Source organism: Pan paniscus, chromosome 23 (assembly GCF_029289425.2).
Source record: "Pan paniscus chromosome 23, NHGRI_mPanPan1-v2.0_pri, whole genome shotgun sequence".
Taxonomy (NCBI): domain Eukaryota; kingdom Metazoa; phylum Chordata; class Mammalia; order Primates; family Hominidae; genus Pan; species Pan paniscus.
In genome coordinates, this window is record NC_085927.1 from 48,042,764 (window position 1) to 48,051,435 (window position 8,672).

Sequence of the window (8,672 nt, forward strand, 5' to 3'; positions counted from 1 at the left end):
TGAGAGGTTTTTAAGCAGAGGAGTGACCAGAATGAATTTACACTTTAATAGCTTATGTCTGTTCAGTGAGAATAGAGTGTAAGGGAAGGCAGAGGCTGGGAGACCAGTGAGGAGGCTATTGTAGAAATCCATGGTCGGGCACGGTGGCTCATGCCTATAATCCCAACACTTTGGGAGGCTGAAGCAGGCAGATCACGAGGTCAGGAGTTCAAGACCAGCCTGGCCAAGATGGTGAAACCCCCGTCTCTACTAAAAATACAAAAATTAGCCAGGCATGGTGGCGGGCACGTGTAATCCCAGCTACTTGGGAGGCTGAGGCAGAGAATTGCCTGAACCCGGGAAGCAGAGACTGCAGTGAGCCGAGGTAGTGCCACTGTACTCCAGCCTGGGTGACAGAGCGAGACTCCATCTCAAAAAAAAAGAAAGAAAGAAAGAAAGAAAAAGAAATCCAGGTGAGAGATGATGGTCTGACCACCAGCCCATTTAATCATCACAGCTATAGGTACATTACAGTCCAAGTTTGTGTTACGATAAAATACGTAAGCCATTGCTAGAAGGCATTGTCAAACTCCTTCTTGTGGGAAGCTTTGTGAGATTATTCTTGAGCAGGAGTGGGCAAACTATCCTGCCTGCCACCTGTTTCTGTAAACAAGTGTTATTGGAACACAGCCACGCCATTTGTTTACACACGTTTCTGCTTTCTGCAGTGGGAGAATTGAGTAATCATGACAGATACCTCATGGCCCACAAAGCCTGGAATATTTTTCTCTGGCCCTTTACAGAAAAAAAAATTTACCCACCACTGATCTTAAATTGGATGTCAAAGGTTAAGTAGGAGTTTGCCGGCTGGATTAGGAAAGAGAACATTCTAGGTGGAAAGAACTGTGTGAGCAAAAGTCAATACCGTGAGATTGTGTGGATTGTTTGGGGACCTGCAAGGGGTTGAGCACTGCTGAAACCTGGTGTGTGAGCAGGAGAACAGTCCCCAGAGGCCATCTAGAAAGAGTCTCCCCCTAATCCCAGCACTTTGGGAGCACAAAACGGGTGGCTCGCTTGAGCCCAGGAGTTCAAAACCAGCCTGGGCAACATAGCGAGACTCTCATCTCTACAAAAATTTTAAAAATTAGCCAGGCATGGTGGTGCATGCCTGTAGTCCCAGCTACTTCAGAAGGCTGGGGCAGGAGGATTGCTTGAGCCCCAGCCTCCCAAGGGAAGGGAGGTTGTAGTAAGCTATGATTGCGCCACTGCACTCCAGCCTGGGTGACTTAGTGAGACCCTGTCTCAAAATAAGAAAAAAAGGGCTGGTGCGGTGGCTCACGCCTGTAATCCCAACACTTTGGGAGGCTAGGCAGGCAGATCACTTGAGGTCAGTAGTTTGTGACCAGCTGGGCAACATGGTGAAACTCCCATATCTACTAAAGCTACAAAAAATTAGCTGGGCGTGGTGGCGGGTGCCTGTAGTCCCAGCTACTCTACTTGGGACGCTGAGGCACGAGAATCGCCTGAGGCGATTCTCGGGAGGCGGAGGTTACAGTGAGCTGACATCATGCCACTGCACTCCAGCCTGGGCAACAGAGCGAGACTCCGTCTCAAAAATTGTATATAAAAGAAAAAAAAAAGAAAGAGTTTTGAGTTCCAGGCCAAGGATGCAGACCTTGTCCCACAAGCAGTGGGTGCCCTGGAAGGTTGGGACCAGGAAGCAATGTGGAAAAATCCTTCTGCTGCCATGGGAGAGGTGATGGGAGGGTGCGGAGCCCACATGGCAGCTGTGCATGATTATGCTAATTACATGGCTTCTGACTTGCTGAGCGGGACATCAGGGCTTGTGCCCTCCACAGGAGGGAAGTGGGCTCCTCAGGAGGTGACCCTGAGCTGTGAGGCAGCAGCCAAGTGTGTTCCCATCCCAAGGGCAAAAGCCAGGCCTGGTCAGGAAGGGCAGGATTTCCCTACTCTGGGGGGACCTCAGCCCAGCTCAGGGGTTCACAGGAGAGACTGCGGGCTGAGGAGAAGCTGGTTCTCAGGAACAGGGAACCAGGGAGCTTCACAAGGAAGATGGCTTAAACCTGAGTCCTGAAGGATGGTGAAGGATGGAGAAGGATGGAGAAGGGTGGAGAGGGGTGGAGAGGGATGGAGAGGGATGGAGAGGAATGGATAGGGATAATGAGGGATGGAGAGGGATGGTGAGGGATGGAGAGGGATGGTGAGGGATGGTGGGGGATGGTGGGGGATGGTGGGGGATGGAGAGGGATGGAGAGGGATGGAGAGGGATGGTGAGGGATGGTGGGGGACGGTGGGGGATGGAGAGGGATGGAGAGGGATGGTGAGGGATGGTGGGGGACGGTGGGGGATGGAGAGGGATGGTGGGGCATGGAGAGGGATGGTGGGGGATGGAGAGCGATGGTGGGGGATGGAGAGGGATGGAGAGGGATGGAGAGGGATGGTGGGGGATGGTGAGGGATGGAGAGGGATGGAGCGGGATGGTGGGGGATGGTGAGGGATGGTGAGGGATGGTGAGGGATGGAGAGGGATGGAGAGGGATGAAGAGGGATGGTGAGGCATGGAGAGGGATGGAGAGGGATGGAGAGGGATGGAGAGGGATGGAGAGGGATGGAGAGGGATGGTGAGGGATTGAGAGGGATAGAGAGGGATGGAGAGGGATGGTGCGGGATGGTGAGGGATGGAGAGGGTTGGAGCGGGATGGTGGGGGATGGTTAGGGATGGTGAGGGATGGTGAAGGATGGCGAAGGACATGAGGATTTGGAGAGGCTGAGCAGGGGTATTTCAGGCAAAGATGCAGGGTGTGTGCCAAGCCTCTCACGATGGGGGAATCTAATGTGGAGTTCTTGAGGGTCAGAGTGTGCAAGCTCTTAATCCCTTTGTCCCTTCTCTTGTGCTTCTCGTCCTCATTTCTGTTTTGTCAGCCATTAATTATGAAATACCTGCTATGTGCATGACCTTACTCTTTTTCTTTTCTTTTCTTCTTTTTGACTCAAAGTCTCGCTTTGTTGCCAGGCTGGAGTGCAGTGGCACGATCTCAGCTCATTGCAACCTCTGCCTCCCGGGTTCAAGAGATTCCCCTGCCTCAGCCTCCTGAGCAGCTGGGACTACAGGCGCGTGCCACCACACCCGGCTAATTTTTGTATTTTTAGTAGAGATGGGGTTTCACCATGTTGGCCAGGATGGTCTCAATCTCTTGACCTCATGATCCGCCCACCTCGGCCTTCAAAGTGTTGGGATTACTGGCGTGAGCCACCATGCCTGGCCAGCCTTACTCTTAGTATGGTGGGGACACTAAAGACATGTCTATTCTTGTCCTTGGGGCTCACAATTTAATACAAACTTGTCTCAGATATACAGATAATAGTTTATTGTGAAAAAGCACTGGAATATAAAGGCAAATATATTTTTCCATATCATCGCATGTTCTATGGTCTGAATGTGTGTATCACCCCAAAATACTTTTTATTTATTTATTTTTTGAGATAGAGTCTTGCTCCATCACCGAGGCCGGAGTACAGTGGCACGATCTCGGCTCTCTGCAACCTCCACTTCCCGGGTTCGAGCGATTCTCCTGCCTCTGCCTCCCCGAGTAGCTGGAATTACAGGCGCCCACTACCACGCCCAGCTAATTTTTGTATTTTTAGTAGAGATGGGGTTTCATCATGTTGGCCAGGCTGGTCTTGAACTCCTGACCTCAAGCTATCTGCTTACCTCAGCCTCTCAAAGTGCTGGGATTACAGGGGTGAGCCACTGTGCCCAGCCCCTACCTTTTTTTTTTTTTTTTGAGACAGAGTCTTGCTCTGTCACCCAGGCTGGAGTGCAGTGGCTCAAACGTGGCTCACTGCACCCTCCATTTCCTGGGCCCAAGCAATCCTCCTACCTCAGCCTCCCAAGTAGCTGGAACCACAGGAGAGCACCACCACACCTGGTTAATTAAAAAAAATTTTTTTTGTAGAGATGGCGCTTGCTATGTTGCCCCAGCTGGTCTTGAACTCCTGGGCTCAAGCAATCCTCCTGCCTTGGCCTCCCAAAGTCCTGGTATTACAGGTGTGAGCCACCACACCCAGCCCTGATAATCCTCTTTTATGTCCCAGGGGCTCCTGAAATTCTACTGCAAATCACACATTCATGAGTAGGCTGAATCACTGTGCCCCCAGGATGCAATGGTAATGAAACGGAATTGCAGGGATCTCCAGAGAATCAACCCGTGTTTGGCTGCCCTGCCATAGCGTTACGCAGGGCATGAGGGCGATCAGTGATATAAACACAGTCCCCACTGTCAGGGAGCCAAAGGACATTGTAGGACCGAGGTCCCCAACCTTTTTGGCACCAGGGACTGGTTTTGTGGAAGACAGTTTTTCCACGGAGCCGGGGGATGGTTTGGGAATGATCCAAGTCCATTACATTGATTGTGCATTTTACTTCTATTATGATTACATTGTAATACATAATGAAATAATTATACAACTCATCACAATGTAGAATCAGTGGGAGCCCTGAGCTGGTTTTCCTGCAACTAGATGGTCCCATCTGGGGGTGATGGGAGACAGTGACAGATCATCAGGCAGACAGATCATCATATTCTCATAAGGAATGCAAAACCTAGATCCTTCGCATGCGAAGTCACAATAGGGTTTGAGCTCCTATGAGAATCTAATGCCGCCGCTGATCTGAGAGAAAGTGGAGCTCAGGTGGCAATGTGAGTGAGCAATGGGCAGCGGCTGTAAATATGCTGTAAATATCGATGAAGCTTCACTCGCTCACCCGCCCGCCGCTCACCTCCTGCCGTGCAGCCGAGTTCCTAACAGGCCATCGACCCAGACCAGGGGTTAGGGACCCCTGTTCTTAGAAACTAATGATACTCTCTTCCTTCCTCCCTGTCCCGCCACAGCCTGACCCTCTTGCTTGAGCCTAGGACAAGGCCCAGTAGAACAAGGACAACTCCTCCATTCATCCCATTAACATTCATCATGCTCCTAGCGTAGGCTCGGTGGCCTAGGCAGGGCATGGTGGCTCACGCCTGTAATCCCAGTACTTTGGGAAGCTGAGGCAGGCAAATCATTGAGGCCAGGAGTTCGAGGCCAGCCTAGCCAACAGAGTGAAACCCCATCTCTACTAAAATAAAAAATACAAAAAAAAAAAAATTAACCAGGCGTGGCGATGCACGCCTGTCATCCCAGCTACTTGGGCGGCTGAGGCATGAGAGTCACGTGAACTCAGGAGGCAGAGGTTGCAGTGAGCCGAGATCACGACACTGCACTCCAGCCTGGGTGACAGTGCAGGACTGTGTCTCAAAAAAAAAGAAAAGGAGAAAGAAAAACATTGATCATGCTTCTGCTATGTGCCATGGCCCGGGCAAAGCTCTGGAGACACAAAAATGACAGGTTGTAATCCTGGTCCTCAAAAAGCATGTGGGTTAAGAGAAGACAGCCATGAAGACACAGAACACCGAGTCAGAGAGGAAAGTGCTATCATGAGGGATACACTGGTAGGTTTCCTACCTTGTACACAGGAACCTGAGTCAGCCTGGGGATGATCTGGGAAGCCTGCTGAACAAAGTGGCGTCTGAGCTGGGGACTGAAGCACAAGCCAGGGAGGGAGTTCCAGGAAGAAGGACTGGCAAGATTGAAAGCACGAGGCGGTAGAAGAGAATGATGGGTATGAGGACAGAGTTCACAGTGGCTGCAGCTGAGAGGAGGTGGTGGAAGCAGGCAGAGGCCAGATCGAGGAGGCTTATGGAAAGAGTTTACACTTTGTCCTGACAGCACTGGGGAACCATGGAAGGGTTGTGAGCAGAGCAGTAGCCTGGCCAAGTTTAGGTTTTAGAAAGCTCTCTCTATCCTCTGCATGGAGGCTAGAGGCAGGGAGACCAGGCAGAAGGCTGCTGCAATTGTCCTGGAGCCAGGTGCTGTGGCTTGAACAGAGGCCATGGCTGAGGGAAGAGAGAGGCTGGAGAGAAGTTAAGGAGATGAGATCACTGAAGCCTGGTGACTTGTTTGCTGTGGGAGGGAGGGAGAGGGTGAGGTGAGCATGATGGCCTGGTTTCTCTCCAGGGTGACTGGGGAGGAGGTGGCATCATCAACCTGTTGGAGAAATTAGGTGGGGAGGGTGGCGCTAAGCTCCACTGAGACAACGTGGAGTTAGACGTGCCAGGGAAGGGCAGGGGAAAATCCATGTCATCCATGCAGTTGCTTAAGCAGATCTGGTCCATGAGAGACAGCTGGGAGCCCAAAATAGAGATCTGGGAGTCCTCAACATCAGGTGGCACCTGAAATCTTGAGGTAGGGATAAGGTTCCCCAGCAATAAGAAAAGAGGGCAAAGGCTAAAGCTCTGAGCCTCGCTAAGAATTAAGAGGCCAAGATGGAGGGCCAGGGATGAAAGCTGAAAAGATAGGAGGGAAATCCGAGCTTTAGAAGGCAAGGGGAGGTAGGCACGTGGCTGCATGCCTGTAACCCCAGCTATTCGGGAGGCTGAGACGGGAGGATGGCTGGAGCCCAGGAGTTCAAGTTTACAGTGAGCTATGATGGCACTACTGCACTGCAGCCTGGGCAATGGAGGGAGACCCTGTCTCAAAACAAAGACAAAAACACCAAGGAGAAAACAGTGTTTCCAAAAAGAGGGGAAGAATAGGCCGGGCACAGTAGCTCATGCCTGTAATCCCAGCACTTTGGGAGGCCGAGGTGGGTGGATCACCTGAGGTCAGGAGTTCGAGACCAGCCTGGCCAACATGGCGAAACCCTGTCTCTACTAGAAATACAAAAATGCCGGGTGCAGTGGCTCACGCCTGTAATCCCAGCACTTTGGGAGGCTGAGGCGGGTGGATCATGAGGTCAGGAGATCGAGACCATCCTGGCTAACATGGTGAAACCCCGTCTCTACTAAAAATACAAAAAATTAGCCGGGCGTGGTGGCGGGGGCCTGTAGTCCCAGCTACTTGGGAGGCTGAGGCAAGAGAATGGCGTGAACCCAGGAAGCAGAACTTGCCAAGATCACGCCACTGCACTCCAGCCTGGGTGACAGAGCGAGACTCTGTCTCAAAAAAAAAAAAAAAATTAGCTGGTCGTGGTGGCAGGCACCTATAATTCCAGCTACTCAGGAGGCTGAGGCAGGAGAATCGCTTGAACCCAGGACGCAGAGATTGCAGTGAGCCGAGATGGTGACACTGCACTCCACCCTTGATGACAAAGCAAGACTCCATTTCAAAAAAAAAGAGGAAAAAAAATTAAAAGGAAGGGAGATTGCAACACCATTGCATGCTGTCAAAGGTCAAGACAGATTAGGGCTAAAATTGGACCTGGATTTAGTAACAAAGAGGTCACTGGGACCCCGGCCAGAGTCCCTTCAGAGGTTTCTTGAGGGCAGCCCTCAGCCCGTGAGGGATTGGGAATGAGAGGCAGTGAGAACCCAGAGGCAATGAGTGGGGATGACTTGAGGTTTGCCCATAAAGGGAAGAAAAAACAAGGGTGGGTATTAGGGTGAGGGTGGAGTGAAAAGTGGGGTTCAGGGGTGGCTGCTAGAGATGACAGCCTCTTGGAGACATTTCAGTCCCATCTCCAGTGTGGTGGCAGGTGCCTGTAGCCCCAACTACTTAGAAGGCTGAGGCAGAAGAATCACTTGAACCCAGGAGGCAGAGGTTACAGTGAGCTGAGATCTTGCCACTGCACTCCAGCCTGGGCAACGGGGCGAAACTGTCTCAGTAAAAAAAAAAAAAAAAAAATCCAGACAACCCCAGTACCTACTGTTATTATTGTTTATGAATCACGTTGATGTGCCTAAGAGCTGTCATCTCCCAAAATTCTATGAAGTATCTGTATCACCCCCACTTTATAGATGAGGAAACCGAGGCTAGGAGGGCTGAAGCCATTTGCTTCAGAGGGAGGGGATGGGGACTGGGGTGTGGGCACAGGGATTCTGGAAGGAGGAGAGGTAGATTTGGGGCAAGACAAAGGACAGCCTCTGAAGGGACTGGGAGGGAGAGGGAAGGGCAGGTGCAGAGGGTCGAGGCAGTGCCTATCACATGGCCTCTGCTTCCTCTGGAAGTGGCAGGAGAGCAGGTTCGATGGAGATGAGGATGAAGGCCTGCGGATGAAGGAGAAAGGCGAGTACTCCAGGGATTCCTGGCAGCTCTGAGGATCTGGCTGTGACTGGAGAAGATGACCTTGTCGTGACCGCAGCTGTTGTTGCAGTGGTGGTTGTGGTCGCGATGGTGGCTTCTCTCCAGAAGCCAGAGCAGCTGGCATGCAGGAGTGAAGTGCACGGAGCAGCAGTGCCCCAGCGATGGTTTTACAGGCTTGGCACAAAAGGACTCAGACCAGGGCTGGCACATCTCCAGGTATATTGAAGCTGCTGGGGGTGGGGAGGGGGGAGGTTTTAGAGGAAAATGATGGAGGGCTGGGGAAAAATGGAGCATGTGCAGTACTGTTTCAGGTTCCTAAAATATCAGTTTGCAAACATAAAAATGTATTCTCTAAAATAGGCAAAGCACACGAACAAAAGAAGAAAAAACCCAACTGGTTAACAAGCAAATGGGAATGTGTTCAAGCTCATTCCTATTCAGAGAAATGCAAATTTAAATACAATAACGTCATTTGCCTAGGAAATTAGCAGAGCTTAGACAATGAAAACTCCCAGTGTTGGTGAAGTGGAGATGAAAGGTTCATACTCACATGTG

At 51.2% G+C, this 8,672-nt stretch overlaps 1 protein-coding gene across 3 annotated transcripts in view; it reads right to left on the minus strand.

The window, feature by feature from the left end:
- The window catches only part of PLA2G6 (phospholipase A2 group VI), a 107,032-nt gene extending 101,410 nt beyond the window's left edge, over positions 1-5,622 (minus strand). For 2 of the 3 annotated variants that reach the window (XM_063603272.1, XM_063603267.1), the window contains exon 1: positions 5,502-5,613. The gene's annotated coding sequence lies outside the window, so the exon portion shown is untranslated. Of the gene's footprint in view, positions 1-5,501 lie in introns of all 3 variants that reach the window. The other variant, XM_063603282.1, reaches the window with a different exon arrangement.
- Between the last annotated feature and the right edge of the window lie 3,050 nt (positions 5,623-8,672).